This window comes from Oryctolagus cuniculus, chromosome 17, assembly GCF_051225735.1.
Source record: "Oryctolagus cuniculus isolate XC-2025 breed Fujian yellow rabbit chromosome 17, ASM5122573v1, whole genome shotgun sequence".
NCBI lineage: Eukaryota > Metazoa > Chordata > Mammalia > Lagomorpha > Leporidae > Oryctolagus > Oryctolagus cuniculus.
The window spans coordinates 46,667,380-46,692,101 of NC_142883.1; the positions used below are offsets into that span (position 1 = coordinate 46,667,380).

The window sequence follows — 24,722 nt, forward strand, 5'->3', positions numbered from 1 at the left end:
AAAATGTCCACAACAACTGGGGCTGGGCCAGGCTGGGGCCAGGATGTGAGAGTTTCATGCAGGTCTCCCATGAGGATTCAGGGGCCCAAGCACTTGGGCCATCTCCCACTGCTTTCCCAGGCCAGTAGCCGGGAGCTGGATCAGAAGCTGAGCATCCAGGACTCCAGTCGATGCTCATATGGGATGCAGGCATCACAGGCAGGGGCTTAACTGCCACAACGCTGACCCCAGTTAGTCTTTAAAAAGGAAAGAGGGGGATGGCACTGTGGCATTGTAGGCTAAGCCTCTGCCTGCAGCGCTGGCATCCCATGTGGGTGCTGGTTCATGTCCTGGCTGCTGCACTTCCAATCCAGCTCTCTGCTATGGCCTGGGAAGGCAGTGGAAGGTGGCCCAGGTGCTTGGGCCCCTGCACTCATGTGGGAGACCTGGAAGAAGCTCCTGGCTCCTGACTTCAGATCAGCACAGCTCTGGCCATGGAGACCACTTGGGGAGTGACAAGCAGATGGAAGGTCTCTCTGTCTCTCCCTCTCTCTGTCTGTGACTCTACCTCTAAATAAATAAATAAAATCTTAAAAGAAAGAGAGGATGCCTTTGGCAGGAATTGTAGCCACTCACTCTGGTAGAGTGCTCAGCGTGTGCAAACACGGCGCCCTTATTTAATCGTCGGTAAAATGAAAAGGTACTATTTGTATCACATTTTCCAGGCAGGGAAGACGATGCACAGAAAGGTCAGGTATTTGTCCAGAGACGTACAGCAAGCAGGTGGTAGACCTGGGCTTAGTTGCAGGAAACCTGACTCCTGTGGCCAGTGTGCTGGGTGCTATGAAGGTGACGGCAGGAGCATGTTTGCTTGGCGAGAGGGTGAATTGGAGACTGACTCCCCCAGAATCTGAGGCTTATAGAAGTAGTTTGCACAGTTTTAAGCGTCTTGCGGTGGGCGAAATGAAGGTACGCCCTCCAGTTTTGATGGCAGCACTGCACGTAGAAGCCAGAAAACCAGGAGCTCACCCAGCATCTGTCGGTCATAGAGTGGACACACAAACTGGGGTGAGTGCAGAGGGCACCCCGTGTGAATGAGCAGCCCGCAGCCACACGGCGACCTGTGGGTGAATCTCGCACATGCGTGTGGTTCTGTCCACGTGGAGTGCCGCGAGCCAGGGTGATTTCCAGAGGCACGACGGTGGCCGGAGGCCTGGGCACTGCCCCCACAGGTGTGTTCTTGCTGTCGGAATGCATCAGTTCTGGTGGATGGCCTTCTCTCTGTGTCCGTCACACTGCAGTAAAACCTGGCCACGCAGGAGAAGCGGCAGCCAGGACCCTGCGCTCAGGGCACGGGTGTGCACCTGCCATTCCCTTGCAAGCGGCCCCACGTGGGCTTCCCCTTTCTGGGACTTTGGGTGTCTTGTGACAGGTGGGAGGTGACGGGAGGGTAGGCAGGCGCCCAGGTTCTGGGGGAGAGGGCCAGCTGGAGGCTGTGGGAGCAGAGCCAGGGTCTACGCTGTGTTCTCCCTGTCTTTCCCATCCCTTGGGCTTGGGGAGGGCTTGCTGAGCTGCAGGGTGGGTGCTTGGGTTGGTGGGGGAGGGGCAGTCCCTGAAGTGCCCCTTTCCTCACTGCCAGGATGCTCTGGGATAAGCACAGTGATTGTACTGCCTCCTGCTGGCTATGAGGAGCCGGATCAGCCTGAAGAAGCCACAGGTTACCAGTGGTGCCCCCCCCCCCCGCCCCGCCCCGCCCGCAGCACAGACGTAGGCCGCTTCCCAAACAGCAGTGAGCTGCCCGCGCAGCCTGCAAAGGAAGCATCGTTCTTTGGGAGAGCGGCTCCCCCACTCACATGGCAGTTACATGCTGCTAAAAATACCCCAGCACCTTATGTAAGGCCGCGGTGCGCAGTCAGAACCTTACGTAAAAGCACTTAGCACGCCGCGGACGCTTAATCAGCTGCACATTGCTGTGACCGTGGGGAGCATCCTTGCGAAGTTGGTGGCAGCTTTGCCGGGCAGGGAGCGTGAGCCAGTGTCCATTTCCAGCCCTGCCTGACTCATGCCGCCACCACCGCCGTGCCCCTGCCTGACTTACGGGTTAATGCATTTTTGTCTTTGGGTCTGGCCACTCCCAGCAGCTGCGTCGAAGCCAGGGTTTGTGAAGTGTCCTCTTGCTCATCCCCCTCCCCCCATCCACTGGCAACAAGTGCCCCGACTCACTGGGCACCGGTCGGAAGGACCTCCTTCCCTGGTCAGGGGTCCCAGGTGATCGTCGGCTCAGCCTTGCATGCTGCCAGTGCTGGGACGGCCCATCTCACCGTGGGGCGATGAACTGATCAGTGAGGAAGTGTAAGGGGACAAAGCCGAGGCCCAGAATGACCCTCGGGTAGGCCGGAGTGCCCGGCTGAAACTGACATGGAGACATTTCACGGGAATCTGTTCTGTGCATCTGTGGGACCTGAGGCCGGCGAAGGAGTGGCACGGTGGATGCGCGGCCACAGGCATGGTGACAGCTACGCTGATTCCGTTTCTCAGGCTCCACCTGAATGAGAACGGCACATATGGCGAGATCTGGCACAGCCTTTGTGGCTGTTTGCAGGGGTGGAAAACCATATGTGGCATGAGTGTTTCAAACCTCGGAATACCGCGCCCCTTTGGAAAGGAACTCTGTGTTTATGTGACAGTGTGGATGGAGCGCTAAGATCATAAGGTGGAGAAGGCGCACTGCAGGGAGCAGAACACGGCGGGATACCCCCCCCCAGCTGCGTCCCCCCCCAACCCCGGCCCTCCATGAATCCAGGTGCATGTGACACAGCCCTGCAGGGTCTAGGAAAGCCGCCGGCATCCCATAGCCATTGCAGATTTGCTTCCACTCCAGCTCCCTGCTGGTGCACCTGGGAAAGCCTCTGCCTGCCACTGATGGTGGAGACACAGATGGAGTTCCTGGCGCCTGCTTCTAGCCTGGCTTAGTCATGGCGATCTGGGGAGTGAGCCAGTGGGTGAAAGATCTCTCTCTCTCTCTCCCTCCCTCTCCCTCCCTCCCCCTCCCCCCATTATCCCTGTCACTCTGCCTTTCAAATAAATAAAACAATTCTTTAAAAAATAAAAAATGGTCCACAAAAATGTATTTGAAACTTTTAATAACTACTTTCCTCGGAGAAGGGATAAAGGGATGGGGGTGGGCTGGGGGTAGGCAAAGAAATTGATTAGAGAGATGTCTGTGATATTTTAAATTTTCAAAGTAATTTGTTATATAATTTATATGTCATAAAATTCATTCATTTTAACCGTAACAGTTGATTTTAAATTATTTTTTTTTTTGACAGGCAGAGTGGACAGTGAGAGAGAGAGACAGAGAGAAAGGTCTTCCTTTTTGCCGTTGGTTCACCCTCCAATGGCTGCCGCGGCTGGCGCGCTGCGGCCGGCACACCGCGCTGATCCGATGGCAGGAGCCAGGAGCCAGGTGCTTTTCCTGGTCTCCCATGGGGTGCAGGGCCCAAGCACCTGGGCCATCCTCCACTGCACTCCCTGGCCACAGCAGAGGGCTGGCCTGGAAGAGGGGCAACCGGGACAGAATCCAGCGCCCCGACCGGGACTAGAACCCAGTGTGCCGGCGCCGCTAGGCGGAGGATTAGCCTAGTGAGCCGCGGCGCCGGCCGATTTTAAATTATTAAAAGGAAAAGTACTGGACCAGCGTGTGGCACAGCAGATAAAGCCACCGCCTGCAGCAGTGCCAGGATCCCATACGGGCACCAGTTCCAGTCCTGGCTGCTCCACTTCTGACCCAGCTGCCTGCTAATGTGCCTGGGAAGGCAGTGGAAGATGGCCAAGTGCTTGGGCCCTGCCCCCCACATGGGAGACCTGGAAGAAGCTCCTGGCTCCTGGCTTCAGCCTTGCTCAGCCCTGACCGTTGTGGCCATTTGGGGAGTGAACCAGCAGATGGCGGATCGATCCCACTCTCTGTCGCTTCCTCTCTGGAACTCTGACTTTCAAATAAATGAATAAATCTTAAGGAAAGGAAAGGAAAAGTACTTATGTGCTTAGAAATTTACATCCAGTGTACACCTCTTCCTGACCCGAGCGTCCTTCCCCACTCTGTCCCTGCCTCGGGTGGACTGGGACTAAAAGGCCCCTGTATCGTGTTTTGCCTTTAGGAGCAGCTCAGAGTAGAAATTCTTTCCTCTTCAAATTAAAGAAGTTTTCATTGTATTTGAAAGAGAGACAGCAACGAGACGGACAGACAGATTTTCTACCTGCTGGTGCACTCCCCAGATGCTTGCCAGCAGCTAGTTCTGGGCCAGGCTGAAGCCAGGAGCCAGGAACCCCATGTGGGTCTCCCACATGTGTGGCAGAAACCCAAGTACTTGGGCCATCTTCTGCCTCCCAGGGTACATTGGCAAGAAGTAGAAACAGAGGCAGAGCTGGAAGTTGAACGCTGGCACTCGGATATGGGATGTGGGCATCTCATCTGGTGTCTTAACCTTTGCTGAATGCTGGCCCCTGTTCCTTCTTTTTTTTTTTTTTTTTAAGATTTATTTATTTGTTTGAAAGGCAGAGTTACAGAGGCAGAGGTGGCGGGGGGCGGGGGGGTGGCTGCACCCACGTGGGAGACAGGGAAGCTGCTCCTGGCTCCAGATCGGCGCAGCTCCGGCTGTTGCGGCCATCTGGGGAGTGAACCAGTGAATGTCCCTCTCTGTCATTCTGCCTCTTAACTAAATAATAATTTTAAAAATTATCCCATCAGCCTTCCGTCTCTGGGTGTGTTTTAGGCCCTGTAGAGGCTGTGGTGTGCCTGGGGCCATGTGCTCTGCCTGGCTCCCCGCCAGCCTCCTGCAGCCTGCAGAGTGGGCACCTGCCCGAGAGGCTCTTGACTGCGACGTCGCATTCGTAAAGTGAATGGTCATCCCTGGTCACTGTGGACAGAGGTCGTACTGTGTTAAGTGGTTTTGTAACCTGCACTTTATTTAAAATGCTTGCTCATCCATGAGGTTTTACATGCATGCAATGAACAGTTTTCCCTCAGCTTGGTGGTTTTTTTTTTTTTTTCATGTTCCTAAACCTAGAGGTTTTCAGTGTTTATGCGGTGTTACGAACTGAGTGTGCCCCCCCAAAACGCACAGGGGAAGCCCCCTCCCTGCCCCGCTGAGTGCCTGTTTCTGGAGTAAGGAAGGGTTAGGGTAGGATGGAGCCCTGCAGACAGGGGGGTACCTCACAGGAAGAGACCCCAGTGGGCTCGCTGCCTCGCTGTCCCGAGCCCCAGCAGAGGCCGTGTGAGGACAGCCGGGATGAGCCCCCGCTGGCCGCCAGGTCAGCTCGCTCCTGACCTTGGACCTGCCTCGAGAACTGTGAGAAATCAATGTCACCAAGGCCACCAGTCCTTGGTGTCGTGTGAGGACAGCCTGGGCTGTCGGATGTGATCAAGTCCCTTGGTCTCTCAGTTTGTGGCTCCCTCCCTGCTTTCAGGTTTGAGAAGTCTTTGCCACCCCAAGATCACATCAATATTCACTTGTGTTTTCTTCTGGTTTTTTTTTTTTTTTTTTTTTTTTTTGGAATTTATTTATTTATTTGAGAAGTAGAGTTACAGACAGTGAGAGGGAGAGACAGAGAGAAAGGTTGTCCATATACTGGTTCACTACCCAGATGGCCACAGTGGCCAGAGCTGTGCCGATCCAAAGCCAGGAGCCAGGAGCTTCTTCCGGGTCTGCCTTGTGGGTGCAGGGGCGGCCATCCTCTACTGCTGTCCCAGGCCATAGCAGAGAGCTAGATTGGAAGAGGAGCAGCCAGGACTAGAACCGGCGCCGCAGGCAGAAGATTAACCTGCACCATGGTGCCGGCCCCTCTTCTGGTTCTTTCTGTCCAGCTCTCCCCTTTACATCCAACTAAAATCCAATCAAAACTTAAGTTTGGTTTGACATACAAGGTAAGACCCCGATTTTACTTATTTTCAAATTATCTACCAGTTCGTTCTTTAAATATATATATATAGATAGATAGATAGATAGATAGATCTATTTATTTGAAAGGCAGAGTTAGAAGGAGAGAGAGGGAGAGAGAGAGAGAGCTTCCATCTGCGCATCCCTCCTACCCCCCCGCAAATGGCCATAATGGCTGTGCCTGGGCCAGATCAAAATCAGGCGCCTAGAACTCCATCTGGGTCTCTCACAGGGGCCTAAGACCTTGGGCCATCATCTGCTGCTTTCCCAGGTGCGTCAGCAGGACGACGATTTAGAAGTGGAGCAGTGAGGCCTGGAAGCCACTGCCCACGTGGGACACCTCGGCATCACAGGCAGTGGCTTTTTTTTTTAATTTTTATTTTATTTTATTTTATTTTATTTTTTTGACAGGCAGAGTGGACAGTGAGAGAGAGAGACAGAGAGAAAGGTCTTCCTTTGCCGTTGGTTCACCCTCCAATGGCCGCCATGGCCGGCGCACTGCGCTGATCCAAAGCCAGGAGCCAGGTACTTCTCCTGGTCTCCCATGGGGTGCAGGGCCCAAGCACTTGGGCCATCCTCCACTGCACTCTCGGGCCACAGCAGAGAGCTGGCCTGGAAGAGGGACAACCGGGACAGAATCCGGCGCCCCGACCGGGACTAGAACCCGGTGTGCGGGTGCTGCTAGGCGGAGGATTAGCCTAGTGAGCCGCGGCGCCGGCCAGGCAGTGGCTTTTGATGTGCTGCACCACAACGCTGGCTGCCCGGCGAGTTCTTCCCATTGTCTTACCCCACCAACTGTATTTTAAATGTAAATTTATTTTTGGAGTATACATTAGAGTTTGCATATCCTTTATCCGAAATGCTTGGTGCCAGAAGTATTTCAGATTTAGGTTTTTTTTTTATTTTGGAATATTTGTGTATACATCATGAAATACCTTGGGAATGAGACCCAAGGCTAAACAGGAAGTTCATTTGTGTTGCGTGCACACCTCAAACACGTGGGCTGAAGGCAATTTTATACATCCCTGTTAATACTCCTGATGAGGAGTTTTCCGCGTGTGTGTCCTGTGGGTGCTCACTGTTGGAGTTTGGAGCACTTCAGGTTTTGGATTTTGCAGTTAGAAACGTTCAGCCTGTGTGGCTGTGTTGCTCCAACGTTGAAAAGCACAAAAAGTAAACAGTGAGAGGGCCTCCCTTCCTCGTGCCTCAGCCTCCCAGGACACTCACCAGGGTCCCAGGTTCTGGGGGTGTCCTTACCCTTTTCTCTGACTTGCATTGTTAGCCTTATTTTAGTTTACAGACTGGTTAGTTTCTGGGCTTCCTGTTTTTTCCTTAATCTGTCTCTTCTTTCTCCATTGGCACATTCTTTAAACATTTGAGAGACAGAGATAGGGAAAGATAGATAGAGATCTTCCGTCTCCTGGTTCATTCTCCAAACACCCACACAGCCAGGAACCAGAACTCAATCCAGGTCTCCCACATGGGTGGCAGAAACCCAACTCCTGGAGCAGCCACCTGCTGCCTCCCAGGGTGTGCATTAGCAGGAAGCTGGAGTCAGGAGCCAGAGGAGGTTATTGAACCCAGGCACTCGGGATCTGGGATACGCAGTAAGTCCTGGCTCAACTTCCTCCCCCTCTCCTCCTACCTACTGGCACATTTTTAATTATAACAATGTATTTTTTAAAATACTCATTTTTTTTATTTGAAAGAGTTACCGAGAGAGAGAAGGACAGGTAGAGAGAGAGAGATCTTCCATCGCCGTTTACTTCCCAGATGGCCACAATGACCAGGGCTAGGCCAGATTGAAGCCAGGAACCAGCAGCTTTATCCAGGTCTCCCACATGGGTACAGGGGCCCGAGGACTTGGGCCATCTTCTGCTGCTTTCCCAGGCCATAGCAGAGAGCTGGATCAGAAGTGGAGCAGCTGGGACTCGAGCTGGTGCCTGTGTGGGATGCCAGCACTTCAGGCGGTGGCTTTACCTGCTATGCCACAGCATCAGCCCCCTGATTTAAACATTTTAAACTCATTTATTCGAAAGAGCTCCCATGCAATGGTTCACTTACCAAATGCCCTCAACATTTGGAGCTGGCCAGGGCCAAAGCTAGGAGCCAGGAACTCAGTCCGGGTCTCCCACAAGGGTGGCAGGAGCCCAATTACTTTAGCTGTCACTGCGCCTCCCAGGGTGCACATTAGGGGAAGCTGGAGTTAGGAAGGGGAGCCAGAAACTGAACTCTGGTGCTCTGATGTGAAATTCTCCCCCACCCCCACCTTTTTTTTTTTTTTTTTTAAGATTTATTTGAAAAGCAGAGGATGAGAGAGTGAGCAAGTATGAACACAGACTTCTATCTGCTGGTTCACTCCCCAGATAGCCATGGTCTGGGGTAGGTCAAAGCCAGGAGCTCCATCGAGGTCTCCCATGTGGGAGGCTGGTGCCAAGCACTTGGGCTGTCAAACACTGCCTTCCCAGATGCACTAGCAGGAAGCTGGGTCAGAAGCAGAGCAGCCAGGACTGGAACCAGCACTGTGTTGTGGGATGCTGGCATTACAAGCAGCAGCTAAACCTGCTGTGTGTGCTACAGTGCCTGTCCCGGGACTGCGTGTCCTAACCCATAGGCCAAGCACCTGCTCCCGAGTTAGTGAGTTGTGAAAAAATGGTGCACGGTGCTCCTATTGCAAAAGAGTATAGAAAACGTGTGTGCAGTTTAAAGAAGAGCGATAAAGCAGACGTGTGCAGCTACTGTAAGCATTGGAGTCTGAGCAGCACTTTAGAAATGGCCCGCCCCCTTCCCCTCTTCCCCCCTCCCCCCTTCCCTCTCCCTTCCTCCTCCCCTTCCCCCTCCCTTTTCTCCTCCCCCTCCCCTTTCCTTTCCCCTTCTCTCTCTCCCTCTCCCCTCCCTCTCCCCTCCCTCTCCCCTCCCTCTCCCCTCCCTGTCTCCTCCCTCTCTCCTCCCTCTCTCCCTCCCTCTCCCCTCCTCCCCCCTTCTCCTCCCTCCCCACCCCTTCCAGGGGAAGTGGGGACTGAAGTTTGTTGCAGTCATGAGCGTTCTGTTCTTTATAGCTTTGCCACACAGGTTCACATCCTTGAACAATGTGTCGTAAGACCTTGTAAACTTTTGGACTTTTTGTTTTATAAGATTTGAGGGGTGGGGGAGACCTTCTATCCGCTGGTTCAGTCCCCCAATGGCCGCAAAGGCCAGGGCCTGGGCCAGGCCAAAGCCAGGAACCCAGAAGTCCATCTGGTCTTCCACAGGGGTTGAAGCCCTTGAACCATCACCTGTTTCCTCCCAGGTGCCTTAGCAGGGAGCTGAATTGGAAGCAGAGCAGCCGGGGCTCAAACCTGCGCTGTGACACGGGGCTGCGGGCGTCACGGGTGGCAGCTCCACCGGCTGTGCCACAGCACCGGCCCCACTCTGGAGCTTTCACAGGTGGACTCACCTGTTTGCCTGTCTCTAGCAGCGGACCTGTGCACGTGGGTCCTTGAGGCGGGCCCTGTAGGTGCCTGTTGCTGTGGTTCTAGCCTTTTACTGCCCGGTTTATCGCATGTGCTGGCGGGCTCTGTGTGTTTTCAGGTGGTGTGTGTAGGAGTGGATTTGTGAGGCAGGGGGCTGTGCTGCGCACTGCCCCGTATGTTTAGGTTTCACCAGCCTGGCCAGTGTGCACCTGCCGCCCGTGCCTCGCTGTGGTTTACCTTGGCGTTTTGCTGATGATTGTGGAAGCTGAGCTGTTCCCCCATTCACACATCTCTTCCTTTCTTTATCTGTTTTTTCCATATTAGATTATTTCTGATTCATAGGCAATCTTCGTACATCCAGGATCTGGTGCTAGCCCAGTGCCTATTATGTGTTGTAAATAACTTCTCTGCGTGTACCTTTTCACTGCCTTAATAGCTTCTTTCGTTGAACAAAACAGTGGAGACTCCAGCCGGCCTACCGTTAACTCAAGTTCAATATTTGTTTATGTTTCTTTATTGGCGGTAAAATTGTGCAGAGAAAGAAAGGAACAAGTCTTAGGGGCTCCATTCAGCGCTCAGACAGATGCATGGACCTGTGCCTCCCAGACCCCTGTCAGGGCCCAGAAATGTCCTCGGACCTCCCCCCAGGGGGTCCCGGTCCCACTCCGCTGGTGTCAGCCGCCATCCTGTTTGCACTGTGGATTGGCTTTGCCTGGCCTGGAGCACCAAGTTTGTGGCGTGTGCTCGTGGCCGAGGCTCGTGTTCCCCCTGGTTGTATGCTGCGTGGGGAGTGGCCCCGTGGGTGTCCGGGTGAGCGCTTCCGTGTTTGGATAGCACTGGGCCTCTGCGTGAACGTGTGCGTCTTGTGTCGGGCCGTATCCGAGCAAGTGGCCGTCAGCTTCTGGCTGACCTGCTCTCATTCCTCTCAGGCGTTCTGCGTCTCGGGTTCACTTCTCGTGGTTGTAGGACTGCTGGGTGCTTGTCCAGGGGTGAAGCGCAGCAGCCACCCAGACGCCCATCTTCAAGGTGGACCACGCCCGCGGCCACCATCACACCAAGACCAGCATCACAACCCGCGCAGGGCTGTTTCGCTGGGCTCGCGGTCCATTCTGAGAGCTAACGGGAGGGTGGGACGTGGAGCCGCTCGTTCCCTGGCAGCAGCTGGTGGGTTCCGGTTCCTCCCCGTTGGAGTCTGCAGGCTTCCCGTGGATTCCGGCAGCAAGGAGGTCTCCCATTTTGTCCCCTTCTTCCTAAGTCACCCAGACTTGGTTGCTGCTGCTTACAACCAACGAGCCCTGATGGACGACGTTTTGTCCCCAGGCAACCGCTGGAGGCCAAACTGTCAGGGGGCCTGCTCGTGCTGCTGACACTCGGGGTGCAGGCTGCCTGGCACCCGCCCCTGGGTTTTCCCCACCCCTGTTTGCATGGCAGGATTCTGCACTAGACCGATTCCTGTTGCTCTAACAAAATCCCCAGGGCTGAGGACTTAATGAAGAAGAGAAGCTCAACGTCTCAGCCTCAGATGGCGCCATCTGTTCAGCCTCAGGTCAGGCCCTCATGGTGGGCAGCATCACAGGGACAGGAGGGTGTGCAAGACAGGAAGCCAGAGGCCGGCACCATGGCGTAGCAAGTAAAGCCGCCGCCAGCAATGCCAGCATCCCATATGGGCGCCAGTTCAAGTCCTGGCTGCTCCACTGTCTGATCCAGCTCCCTGCTAATGCACCTGGGAAAGCAGGTGGGAGACCTGGAAGATGCTCCTGGCTCCTGGCTTTGAATTGGCTCAGCTATGGTCATTGTGCCCCCCCCTCCTTTTTTTTTTTTTTTTTTTTTTAAGATTTATCTTATTTATTTGAAAGAGATACAAACAGAGAGGGAGAGATAGAGAGGTCTTCCATCCACTGGTTCATTGCCCAGATGGATGCAACAGCTGGAGCTTCGCCGATCCAGTGCTGCAGGCCAGGGTTCTAACCTGCTGCGCCACAGTACCGCCCCCGTTGCAGCCATCCAAGGAGTGACCCAGCCGATGGAAGATCTCTCTCTCTCTCCTCTCTCTCTCTCTCCTCTCTCTCTCTTTCCTCTCTATAACTCTGCCTCTCAAATAAAAATAAATAAATTTTGAAAAAAAAAAAAAAAAAACAGGAAGCCAGAGACACTGGTCCTCTTGCCCTGTGTGTCACCACTCACTCTGCAGGGACCCAGCTGGGCTCCCGTGGGAACTGCGTTGTTCCCTTTCAAGGGCAACCTCTCTGGAGACCTGACTCCCTTGGTTGGCACTGAGCCCCACCTCCTAGAGGTCCCCGCTCCCCGCAGCACCACCCTCAAGGTGCAAGCTTCGCACAGGCGCCTTTGGGCGACACAGTCAGTCCGCACCCAGACCATGGTGGGGTGAACTCAGCTCGAGCTCCAGCTTTCAACGCCTGCAGCAGGCAGCCCAGCACGTCAGCTGAGCAAGGTTGTTCTCCATTTTCCCCTTAACTTTGCGTCTAGGTCCCAGCATTAAAATGATTTTCTCTGGGTCCCACGTGGAACGTTAGCAGAGGACCCTGGCTCGATGTGGAAGGCGCACTGTGGTGCACCTGTTCTCTGGGCTTCAGGTTTGGAACCCGGCTTCACTGATCCTGCCCCTCCACGGGGGTGTCCTGGGAGCAGGTGCAGTGACCCCAGAGCTGGGCTCTGGTCCCCGGTCCTCCTTCCCTGCCAGGGAAGGGGCCGTTTGCTCAAGGAGGCTCCGGTCTAGATTATTCTATGAAGTAAAAAAAGAAATGAATTCTCTTCTGGTTTCTTTTTTTAATGTCATCGAATCGCAAGTAGTGCCAGGAAACGACCCAGTTTCAACTGGTGTCTGAGTTGTCACCGCGCTTGTCCCTGTGAATGTCAGGCGCTGGGAGTGTTTGATCAAGAGGAAAGTGCCAGGGGTGAAATTCACCAGGAAAAGGTCAGCGATGGCTGAGAGATGCCTTCCAGCCCCAGACGGTGAAACCCGCCGGGCTGTGTCTCCCAGCAGTCGGAGGCTGCTGCAGCTGCGGGCGCTGCTCGCTCCTCCCCACCCCTGCGCCCCGAGGGCTGCTCTGCCCGCCACCTCTAGTCCTGCTGGGGGAGCTCCCTGTCTGCAGACGCCACTTCTTGGGGTCCAGTGACCCTGACCTGGACACCAAGTCCTTTGTCCCACTCTCAGGTTGTTTTTTTTTTTTTTTAAGATTATTTATTTATTTATTTAAAAAGCAGAATTAGAGAGGCAGAGGCATAGAGAGAGGTCTTCCATCCACTGGTTCACTCCCCAGATGGCTGCAACGGCTGGGGCTGCACCAATCTGAAGCCAGGAGCTAGGAGCTTCCTCTAGGTCTCCCACACAGGTGCAGGGGCCCAAGCACTTGGGCCATCTTCTACTGTTTTCCCAGGCCACAACAGAGAGCTGGATAGGAAGTGGAGCAGCCAGGACCTGAACTAGTGCCAATATGGGATGCTGGCACTGCAGGCGGTGGCTTTACCTGCTACACCACAGCACTGGCCCCACCATTATATATTTATTGTGAGCATTTTATTAATTTAAAATTTTTATTTTAAATTAAAATAATTTAAAATAAATTAACTGGTTAACCTCCCCCCCCCCCCCCCCCGTGCTGGGCAGGCCAGAGCCAAGAGCTGAAAGCAGTCCAGGTGTCCCACTGAGGTGGCAGGGGCCTGACGACCTGGGCCAGCCCTGCCACCTCCCACGGTGAGCATTAGTGGGAGGCTGGAACTGGGAGCAGAGCCAGGACTGAAACCCAGGCAGTGTGGCTTGAGATGCGGGTGTCCCATCAGCGTCTCAGCTGCTGTGGCAACGCCCCCTCCCCACCCCCCAGGGGTGACACTTGTTAAATGGGGGAGAAGCAGGCCCTCGAAGGGGCACCACAAACCCATCCTCAGGTCTCCGTGGCACGTGGAGGCTTGCCTTACCCTTGACCATTCTAGCAAAGGGGCAGACTCCAGAGTGAAGGAGGCGCCCAGTGGAGTCCGGATCACCTTTGCAGAATGCACGTTTCCGTCTGGGTCATGCTTGGGGTCAGGGCAGCCAGGGCTCCACCGTGGCTGGCCCTGCATTGTGCGGACCAGAAGTCCAGAGCAGGGGTGGCGCGGCGAGGGGCGCAGGCTTGCGCTGAGGGGGTCCTTGTCTGGGAGGAGGTTGTTGTCTGGCATTCTCGGGGGGGCGGGGCTCTGCTTACAGATGTGCAGCAGGGGCTCTGGGCAGGCGCAGGGGGCGGGTGGGGAGGAGCAGGAAGGAGGTGCTGTTCCTGAAGGGTGTGTGTGGGCGCGCCAGGTAGGAAGGCTCTTGCTCCTCTGCAAAGGTTGGAGAGTGGGGATCCAGCCACGCCTCCTGCAGGGGCCCACGAGCCCGTGACACGGTCCTGTCAGACACGCGAGGCCTGAGTGGCCAGTCCCAGGACAGGAGACCCTTACAGGTGTGGGGAATGAGCAGTCTCATAACCGCAAGCATCTGCATGAAAAAGGGGAGCAGGGCCAGTGCTGTGCCGTAGCCAGTGAAGCCGCCACCTGCAACACTGGGTCAAGTCCCAGCTGCTCCATTTCCAATCCAGCTCCCTGCCAGTGCACCTGGGAAAGCAGCAGAGGATGGCCCATGTGCTTGGGCCCCGGCACCCACGTGGGAGACCCGGAAGAGGTTCCTGGTTCCTGGCTTCGGCCTGGCCAGTCTCGGTCTTTGCATCCATTTGGGGAGTGAATCAGAGTATGGAAGATCTCTTTCTCTCCCTCTCTAAGGCTCTGCCTTTGAAATAAATAAAAATAAATCTTAAAAAAAAAAAAAAAAAAGAAGGCCAGCACCACGGCTCACTAGGCTAATCCTCCGCCTGTGGCACCGGCACACCGGGTTCTAGTCCCGGTCAGGGCACAAGATTCTGTCCCGGTTGCTCCTCTTCCAGGCCAGCTCTCTGCTGTGGCCCGGGAGTGCAGTGGAGGATGACCCAATCCTTGGGTCCTGCACCTGCATGGGAGACCAGGAGAAGCACCTGGCTCCTGGCTTCGGATCAGTGTAGCGTGCCAGCCGTAGCGGCCATTTGGGGGGTGAACCAAAGGAAGACCTTTTTCTCTCTCTCTCTCTCTCACTAACTCTGCCTGTAAAAAAAAAGGGGGGAGGGGAGGGGAGGGGAGGAGAGGAGGGAAGGGGAGGGGAGGGGAGGAGGGGAGGGGAGGGGAGGGGAGGAGGGGAGGGGAGGGGAGGGGAGGGGAGGGGAGGGGAGGGCAGGAGAGCGTTGTGGTGCAGCTGGCTAAGCTGCCAGTCGGAATGCTCGAGTCCGGGTCAGGTTGCCTGGTCTGGCTCCTGGCTACTCTCTGACTCTGGTTCAGCTTCCTGCTAATGTGCCTGGGAGGCAGTAGGCTGCGATTCCAGGATTTAGGTTCCTGCCATCCACCTGGGAGTCTCGGTGGAGTTCCTGGCTCCAGGCTTCGGCCTTGTCCAGCCCCAGTTGTTGCAGGCATTTGGGAAGTAAAGCAGCGGGTGGAAGATTCTCTCTGTCTCTGTCTCTCTCTGTCTCTCCATCTCTGGCTTTCAAATAAATCTTAAAGACAAACAAAGCAGTTCAGTAATCTTCTCTCTTCAGAAGCTAGAAAAAGGGAGCAGGATTTAGTACACAGTTTAAGTCAGCTCTTGGGACAACCGCAGCCCATGTAGGAGTTTGAGTCCCTGCTCCGCTCTGATCCAGCCCCTGTTGATGCGTATCCTATATAGGAGGCAGCAGATGATGGCTCAGGTAATTGCATCCCTGCCACCTGTGGGAGAGCTGCATTGACCTTCCAGCTCCCAAGCATTTGGGGAGTGAGCAGAGGGCGGGAGGTAGATTTCTCTTGTTCCCCTTTAGAAAAAAAGGAAGGAACTAGGAAAAGAACAGCAAACTAAACCCCAAGCAAGCAGAAAGAAATAATAAAGATTAGAATAGGAAAAAAGATGAAGTAGTAACAAAGGCCACACAGGTCCCTGTGCCATTGCCTTCATAAGAAGCGTCGAGAATATGCAAATCCTAAAGGCAGAAAGTAGAGCACTGTGGAGGGGGAGGAACGGGTGTGGCTGCTAATAGGCGCCTTTCCAGGCGATGAGAATGAGGTGGAACTGGCTACAGGGGAAACCTTGAACCTCACCACAGGACATGCTTTGTGGTCTGTGAGCTGCATCTCAATGACAGTGTTAAACAGAAGTTAGAAGCAGAGTGAATTGGGTAAGAAGGTGTGGGGTTTCCCAAGCAGGAGGAGCCGGTGCCCGTGGGACCCCGGGAGGAGAGAGCAGTATGCAGGGGAAAGAGTTGGGGTTCATCCTAAGGGTGTGGGACGGTGCCCTGGGATCCAGGCGGGGCTCACCGTGACAGTGCGGAGGGAGGGGACAGCATGACGGGGAGGGAGCCTGCGTTTCTCAGCTTTGCTGTTCAAGGCCACTCTGCTAGGTGAGGCCGACAAGGACCCTCTGCCACTGACCTCTGCCCTCCCCCAACCCAGGGACTCTCACCAGGCTCTGAGAGTGGCGGGGATGGCACAGTGTGGGTGTGGCCCTGGAGAAGGTGGGAGACGGGCGTGTGACTGGGGACAGCGGGAAGTGGGCAGTGCCTGTGTAGGCCAACAGGGACATGAGCGAGGGTCAGCTGCCTGTGCAGCCCTGATGTATGCAGTCTTGGTTCATCTTTCAGTGGGTCCATGGGTCACCCACGCTGTGTCCCTTTCTGCAGGGGACACTGGACAGGAGACAGCCGGAGCTCCTGGAGCCCCAGGCCCTTTCTGCTGGAGGAGTGATGACCTTGGCTGGGGCCTTGGCTCTTGCTGGGAGGAGCAAGGAATCCAGGTCCGTCAGTCAGCCAGGCAGGAGAGGCCCAAGGACACTGCAGATGCGGCTTCTGAGGGTGGCCTGCCCTCTCAGTTCCTGCAGCAGCTGTGAGCCGGCCATGCTGTCTGGTGTCTTATTATTATTTATGGCTGCGTGCTGGACGCCTGGGGTGGTGTGCCCAATGCTGATGGCCAGTGGCGGGTGCACAGCCGGCGCTAGCTGGCGTGGTCACAGTCCTGCCCATTTTGTGTCTGTTGCCAGGAGGTGCATCAGAGGCGTCAGGAGTTGGTGAAGGCTCGGGTTGCCCGGGGTGGAGGAGGAGGGGTGTGTGTGGTTTTCTCCCCTCCACGGTCGCACAGCTGCTGAGAGCAGGGACGAGACGCCTGGCTTCTGATCTCTGGTCCCATGCTCTCTTCTTTTCCGTCCTTGCTTTTCCTGCCTCTTATCCGTTTATCTGCTGATTGCCCCATAAAGCAATTGAGCATGGCGATGAGAGTGTGTTTTCTGTGTATCCTGCGTATATGAGAAATGCATGTGATGAGAATACACAGGAGGCTCCACACAAGACCCAGCTCTGGACATATTATGCTTATGTAAATATATATGAGTATTGGGAAATGTGTGTGTGTATATGATGGGTACTTCAGAAAGTGCATGGAAAAATAGAATTAAAAGGGAAGTTTATTTTGGTGCAGTGTTTTTGGAAAGCTGTATGTAGTTTTTTTCATGATACACATTCTTTCAGAATTTGGAACACCCTCGTGTGTATGTATGTGTGTGTGTGTGAATGTGTATATACTTGTGTGTGTGTGTATAAGTAATTATGTGAATCCTATAAAATGAGGACTGGGAAACAATGTGAATTAACTAGAAGGTCAAAGCCAAGGGGAGGCTTAGAATTCACGTTCAGGCCACAGAATTGTGCACAGCGTGTGATGTTTGAACCAGACACTGGCTCCGAGCCAGTGGGCAGACAGGAAGAAAAAGCATTGGCAGCCTGGTTCCTGCGGTCCACCAGCAAGAGGACACCCGGTGATGGCCACTCGTGCAGGCAGCTGGGCCCGAAGGGCATTTCTTGCCAGGGTGGTCGTCTGAGGGACCCTGAGCTGGCAGGGGAAATCCTTGGCTTAAGTGCCGAGTCCCTCTACTCCTGCTCCCATGGCAGTCCTCACGAACCCATCTCTACCCTTTCCCGCTGAGCCACCTCTACAAGGGTGACCCTGGGGTGTGTCCTGTGGGCCCTGGGGGCATGCCAGCTGTAAAACTCTGGGTGCTGTCAGAGTGACCCATCGGGGTGCCAGGAGGTGGGGAGGTCACGTCTGGAGAGACGAAGGGTACATGCCAGGGATTTCTGTTGGTCTGTGGTTTGTTCCACTAGCACTTAGCAAACACCTCTTAGGTGCCTGGAGAGAGTGCCCAGTGCATTCTGCTCACCCTCTCGTCCCAGTTCAATGTCACTTCCTCAGGACACCATGCCCGGCTCTTACCCTTTGTCAGAGCCCTGATCACGCCCATCCTGACAGTCATTGCTGTTCATTGCCGACTGCTTTATTCCTCCTTTGAGACTGCGTTTCCAGATGGCGGGGGCGGTGTCGGTCCCAGTCCTCGCCATAGCCCCCGTGCTGGCACGCGGTACGGCACGGAGCAGGCGCTCAGTTAGTAGTTGTGGAGTGAACAGGAGGGTGCAGAGCAGAAGCTGTTGTGGACTTGGCCCAGCAGAAGATAAAGGTGGAGGTGGGGTGGGTGTTGTGGTGTGGCGGGTTAAGCCCGCGCTGGGAGTGCTCAAGCCCATATCAGAGCGGTGGTTCCAGGCCTGGCAGCTCGGCTTTCCCTCCAGCTCCCTGCCGATGTGCCTGGGAGGCAGCAAGCAGGGGATGGCCCAAGTGTTCGGGCCCTGCCATCCATGTGGGAGACCCCGAAGGAGTTCCTGGCTTCCACCTGGCCCAGCCCCACCTGTTGTGGGCATTTGGAGAGTGAACTTTTGAGTCGAAAATCTCTCTCCCTCTTTCTCTTTCCCTCCCTCCCTCTCTCTCTCTCCCACCCCCATCACTCTGCTTTTTAAAAAAGTTGAAAAAAGATATAGATGAGCATGGTGTATGGCAGTCGGTGCTCCCGGCTGCAGGCAGGGGCAGGTGGGCTGGCGCAGGAGGCAGAGGCACCGTCCAGAAGGCCGGGGTCGGGGCCGACTTCACGGCAGAGCTCGTTTGCTGGGTCCTGGAGGAAGGCACCAAGGCAGTGAGGCGGCCCTTGTGGGGAAGATGCTGCGGTTCCCGGGGCTCCCGGAGCAGGAGGGAGGTGTGGCTCCGAGCCGCTGGGCAGTGGAGAGGCCCCCAGCAGGTGAGCAGGTGCAGAGGAACTGGGGGAGCCAGGTCGGCTGTGGTGAAGGCAGGGCTCAAGGAGAGAGCCGGGCTCCGCTCGTGCTCCTGGACTTGGTTTGTAACCTCCTGCCTGCCTCCCCCACAACTCCTGTCCCTGGGGGACCCCTGCGGCAGACCCTGGCCCCAGCCCAGCCACAGCCCTGCCCGCTACCCCACTGCTGGCCTGGCCCAGGCCTCCAGCAGCACTCTGTGTGGCTCAGACTGAATGACACCAGTGCCAACACGTTTCTAATTTTAAAATATGTATGTCTCACACTTGGAGCATTTATCTTCCGCCCAGTTTTATTTTCTTTTCTTTTTTTAATTAGGTGGAGACACACACACACACACACACACACAGAGCACGCGCAAGCGAGCATGCTTCCATCTGCTGGTCCACTCCCCAGATGCCTACAGTGACCAGGACTGTGCCAGTTGGGAGGCTGGAACTCAGTCCAGATTTCCCACATGGGTGTCAGGGCCCAGTTACTTGAGCCCTCACTGTTATCTCCCGTGGTGTACATAGGCAGGAAGCTGGAATCAGGAGTGGGAGTCGAGAACTGGACCCACTCCAATACGAGACCCTGGCGTCTTAACTGCGGCCAAACGCTCGTCCCAAGCATGGCTTTTTTTTTTTTTTTTTTTTTTTTAAGATTTATTTTCTTTATTTGAAAGGCAGAGTTATGGGGAGAGGAGAAGAGAGAGAAAGAGTCTTCCATCTGCTGGATCACTCCCTAGGAGGCCACAACAACAAGGGCTGGGTCAGGCTGAAGCCAAGATCCAGGAGCTTCTTCCAGGTCTCCCACGTGGGTGCAGGGGCCCAAGCACTTGGTCATCTTCTGCTGCTTTTCCAGGAGCATTAGCAGGCAGCTGGATTGGAAGTGGAGCAACCGGGACTCAAACTGTTGCCCATGTGGGATGTTGGTGTTGCAGATGGTGGCGTTACCTGCTATGCCACAGTGCCAGCTCCAGCATAGCTGCTGCTGCTTCTTTTTTTTTTTAATATTTATTTATTTATTATTTGAAAGGCAGTTACAGAGAGGCAGAAAGAGAGTTCTTCTATCCCTTGGTTCACTCCACACATGGCCTCAACTGCCAGAACTGAGCTGATCAGAAGCCAGGGGCCAGGAGCTTCTTCCAGGTCTCCCATGCGGGTACAGGGGCCCAAGGACTTGGGCCATCTACTGCTTTCCCAGGCCATAGCAGAGAGCTGGATCGGAAGTGGAGCAGCCAGGACTCGAACCAGTGCCCATATGGGATGCCAGCACTGCAGGCAGCGTCTTTACCCGCTACACCACAGCGCCGGGCCCTCAGCATAGCTTCTTTTAATGCTTCCGTTTTACAGTTAGAGATTTATTTTCCTCGTTTCCTCCTCTCGAGCTTTTTAAAGCATTGCAGTTGCTTAGCTAGGGAGTTTTTTATTTTCTATTTATATTAATTATCGAAGCACTCTGCTTCATTATGAGTCATTCAGTTGATCTGTTTTTGCCTCCTCCTTTCAAGTCCTAGAGTGGATGTGTTAAGCAGTTGGCACCTGTTCTTATGTTTGGTGAGATTTAGGCCGGAGAGTGGGGAGATACAACCGCCATGGGGTCTTGTTGCCCACAATTCCTGGGTCAGGGGTTGATGCTGGGTGGACGGCTGCTGACCTGCACGCCACTCACCACGGATGGGAGCTGGGCTTCTCCTGTCGGCAGGAAGGCTGCCTTCCTGGGTGCTTTGTGAGGAGGTGGGTGACAGAGCCTTGAACGCGGACCCTGGGAGAGCCCGGGATGACCCGGGACAGCGTCGGGTGTCCCTGGGAGTGTGACCAGACGGGTGGACGCTGAGGGGGCAGGTCTCATGTGGTGACAGGATGGGAGAGGCTGCCGCACCATCCAGGGGCTGTGCCCTCTGGACCACGTGGCTGCTGCATTGGCGCCGAAGTCAGCCTGGGAGTGGATACTGGGCACTTTCAGGGAAGGTGGCCGCCGCCATGACCCAGGCCTCCGGGGGGACAGGTGGGGACAGAAGCAGAAAGCTCATGTTGAGCTCCAGGGTGTGTATAGAGTCCGTCGGAATGGGAGGCTGGGTCAGGGCAGAGGTGTATGTGTTCTCCCTCCCGGTCATGCCTGGGTGACTTCTCGGCTCTGGGCTTCAAGTGACAAGGACCCAACTCAAACTAGCCAAGCAAAGAGGGGCCTCATGGGCCTGACAGCTTTGCAGTCAAACCAGTAGTTGAGGCATGGCTGGATCCAGCCGTAGGCAGTGGCATCAGGACTGTTTTCCTCCCTGAGTGGCAGCAGATAGCCCCGCCCCTTGCTCCAGCTGGCTGGCAGGGCCCAGCGTTTGCTGTGCCACTGGGGGCAGGGTTACTCGCTCCAGGCTGCGAGTCTCAGTGTGAACACTTTGGCTGCACCACCATGTCTGGTCCCAGGGCTTCAAAGGGAGCCGGCCTTTACTGTGAGAGTGGAGACGCCAATCCTGAGTCCCAGGCATTGTGCAAGGTCGCCTCTGGTCCCTGAAGCTGCTGTGGGGATTGAGAGCCGCAGCTGGGCCCAGGGAGATCCCCCCCCAGCTCAACTTGGTCCCCATTCCTGTCTTCCACCAGTGGGAATACAGCAGCCATGTGGGGCTCCTTGGAACCCTGTTTGAGATCTGCTGGGTGGGGAAGAGGCTGCCAATGTCCTCGTCACCAAAACACCGTCTTCTGCCACTCACTCGCTGTGCGATGCAAGGGTCAGCCAGGGACACCTTCCCTCTGCAGGCGGGGCTCAGGCTGTAAGTGCCGTCCCTTTCCTGACCCTTGTCCCTCAAGGTCTGGTTGTGCGTGCCTCAGTTTACCTTTTCCCGAGGAGCCAGGCCCACACCAGGGGCAGAGGCTCGGGCATCGGGCACTTTGAGAGGCTGCTGTCCCGTGCGCCCCCCAATGCCTGCACTGAAGGTTTTGGACCCCAGACCCCAGGACGGGCCCTTTCTAACCAGGAAAGTCGTAGGAATTCCTAAAAGCATCCAGACAGGTAAGAAACCCAACACCTCCCTCTGCAGAACACTCCCCGCCAGGGGTGGCCAGGGCAGGCCTCCATCCCCAAGGAGAATCCAGGCCTTACTTTGGCTCCAGCTGGGCCTCCCCTGCATCGGCTCTGAGTGATCCACAGCTTCCTCTGGCGTCCTCAGGTTGCCCCTGACAACCGTGGAGGGAGGCTCAGCCAGCTGTGCTCCTGTCCTAGCCCCTCGGTTCCTGGTAGGTGTTTCTGAGCCTCACGGCTCCGTTCAGACCGGGCTCTCCCGGGAGTCTGCAGACTCCAGGGAGGGGCTGTGTCTGTGCTGGCAGGGTCTGGTTCATCGGGGGCTGGATTATGAACCGCTGTTCAGGGCTGTCCCAGGGCCCTGCTGCCCTGAGTGGGAGGCGGCAGGAGCGGGGGAGGGCCGGCACTGCACGCTCTGTGCTGTCTGTATCATCCTTCGAAATGCCCGAGTGGGCACAGAGGGATTTGGGCTTCATGGCCAAGGGGTGTGTGTGTGTGTGTGTGTGTGTTTAAAGATTGATTTTTTGAAAGAGTTACAGAGAAAGGGAAAGACAGAGAGAAAGGTCTTCCATCCTCTGGTTTACTCCCCAGATGGCTGCAACAGCCAGGACTGGGCCACAATGAAGCCAGGAGCCAGGAACTTCTTCCTGGTCTTCCACATGGGTGCAGGGGCCCAAGCACTTGGGACATCTTCCATTGCTTTCCCAGGTGCATTAGCAAGGAGCCGGGTCAGAAGTGGAGCAGCTAGGACTGGACCCATATGGGATGCCGGCATTGCAGGCAGCGGCTTCCCTGGTGTACCACAGCGCCGGTCCCAGGGGCTGTGTTTTGATGAAACACTAAGCAGCAGGTGGGTCTGGGGTCCCGGGAGGGTTCTGTGTGAGGGCTGTTTCCATTGTTTGGCCTGCCGTGTGTAGGATGGGTCATGGCTGCGGGATCTGTGTCCCCAGGTACCCGCATCTGGTGTCAACCAGGACAGGGCCGTGACAAGTCCCCTGACAACCGGGAGATGGGCTTGGAAAGCAGAAGCCAAATTAAGTTGCTGAGGCAGCATTTCTTAGAGTACGCGAGGAGCTGGCGTATTTTTAACTACACAGATGAGCGTTAGATGTTCTGCTGGCTAATTGCTTACTTTCTTGTGCAGTAGAGCATAACTTTGTTTTATTCAGTGACCTTTTGTTCAGTGGCAAGGGATATGGCTCCCTGTGTATGGTGGAGAGAAAGTTTCTTAAACAGATTTGAGTAAAAGAGTTCCTTTAAAGGAGAACACTACTAAAGAACAGGACAGGAGCCGCAGGGTGGCAGGTGGCGTGAGGCTGCCTGAGATCCGGGACCGTGTTGGATGAGAAGAGCTCGTGGAAGTCAGGTGAGGTGGGGGAAGCACAGGACAGGGGGAGGCGGAGACGCGAGGTGTGGGCAGACTGCAGGCCCACCGTGGGTTCCAGGGCCGCAGGCAGGGTGACCAGTCAGGGGCCCAAGTCAAAAGAGTAACAGACCATTCTGGGGGGGGGGGGGGCTTTTGTCCTGGTAGTTAAGATGCTCACATTTCAGGGTCGGCACTGTTACGTAGCAGGTAAAGTCACAGCCTGCAGTGCCAGAGGCCACGTGGGGCCAGAGCTCCCCAGCCAAGGACGCTGGAGCCAGGCAGGTACGAGGAGAGCCCAGCGTGGTTTCTCTGTGGACAGGCTAGAGGCTGCTTGTGGAGGCCTGGAAAGGAAGGGCCTGCCCCTCTGGGATGGGCTGGGCGTTGGCGACCTGTTCCTGCTGTCTCCTGGCCCAGCATGGGGTGTGCTGGGGGCTGCAGGCAGCTCTTCTCTGCACCAGAGTTCCTGCAGGAGGAGGAAGTGGGCCATTTCCGGCCCTGAGGTTTGGCCCAGGTGGGTCACATGGTTCTCTTTCACCTCTCCCATTGCATCCTTTAATGTGTTCACCGCTCCCAGGGTATGGGGGCTGTGGCCTCCGCCGCTGCCCCAAGCTGCAACCTCCAGCAGTCGCCAGCCTGCCCGGGTGGGTTCCTTGGTGCCTCACTAGCCCAGCTCCCTGAGTTACTTCCCAGCACTGAAGTTCTGAGAGCAGGGGCCGTCCCAGAGGCCTCCTCCCTTCTGAGGGGACGGTTCTCTTCCTGGACACCGTGCCCGCCTTTTACTCCCGCCTTCCTTGTGCAGGCCCGGCACTCGGCAGCACTGTGGTTGGGTCCATCCCGTGCACTGTGCAGTGCGCCCACAGGCCCTACAGAGATTCCCGAATAAATACACAAACACAGGGACTCGATCTGCGGTCCAGGCACTGAGGAAGAGAGAGAACAGGGAGCTGGCGTGTATGACTTTCCAGTGTCCACACCGGGCTGTGTGCCGCTGAGGACCACAGGGTGTGACATGGTGCTCGAACCCTGAATAGCAGCAGGTGCTGCGGGTTCCTCGTTTGACAAGTGCAGGTGATGAGACCATGTTGCAAATCAACGCGGAAGCGTCCGGAAGGGAATGACACCAGGCGTGAATGCAGCCGTTAAATGACAAGATTCTTCCCTGCTGATAGAGACTGGGGTGGGATTTTATCCTCTGTTGATAAGATGATGTAAAAGTTCAAAAAGTTTTTATTCCGCTCGGAAGCATTTATTATCATTATTCTTTAGCGGTTTAACGTTTACCAACAAAGTACACGGGGTGCACAGGGAGCTCCGGCACAGCCCGCGCCTCCTCTGGTTTCCCGTCGTCAACACCTCGCAGGGATGGGGTGCGTTCCCGGCGCCTGAGCCGGTGCTGATGCGCGGCTGTTAACTAACGCCAGTGGTTTATGCCGGGCTCACTTTCAGCGTCTGACTTCCTGCAGCTCCAGCCGATGTGTGCGGCACGTTTCCCTATCACAGAGAATGTTACGGGATTGTACTCAGAACTGAAATGCTTGGGAGCAGAAGGTTTCAGATCGCCGAGTTTTGGGATTTGGGAATATTTGTGGGTACATAATGAAATATCTTGGGGAGGGGACCCAAGGCTAAACTCAGAATTAGTTGGTTTCGTCTGCGCCTTACACACATGCCCTGAAGGTAACTTTGTGCAGTCATGTTGTCCTGCGCTTTGACCACGACCTGGTCACACATGGTCAGATGTGGAATTTTCCACTTGTGACGTCATGGTGGCACTCAGGGTGCAGGTTTTGGAGCTTTTCCGGCCTTGGCATTGGGGATGCTC

The 24,722-nt window shown here is 55.5% G+C and overlaps 1 protein-coding gene across 2 annotated transcripts in view; it reads left to right on the forward strand.

Annotated features, from left to right (window-relative positions):
• The window catches only part of RPH3AL (rabphilin 3A like (without C2 domains)), a 129,687-nt gene that overhangs the window by 4,006 nt on the left and 100,959 nt on the right, over positions 1 to 24,722 (forward strand). The window lies entirely within an intron of this gene.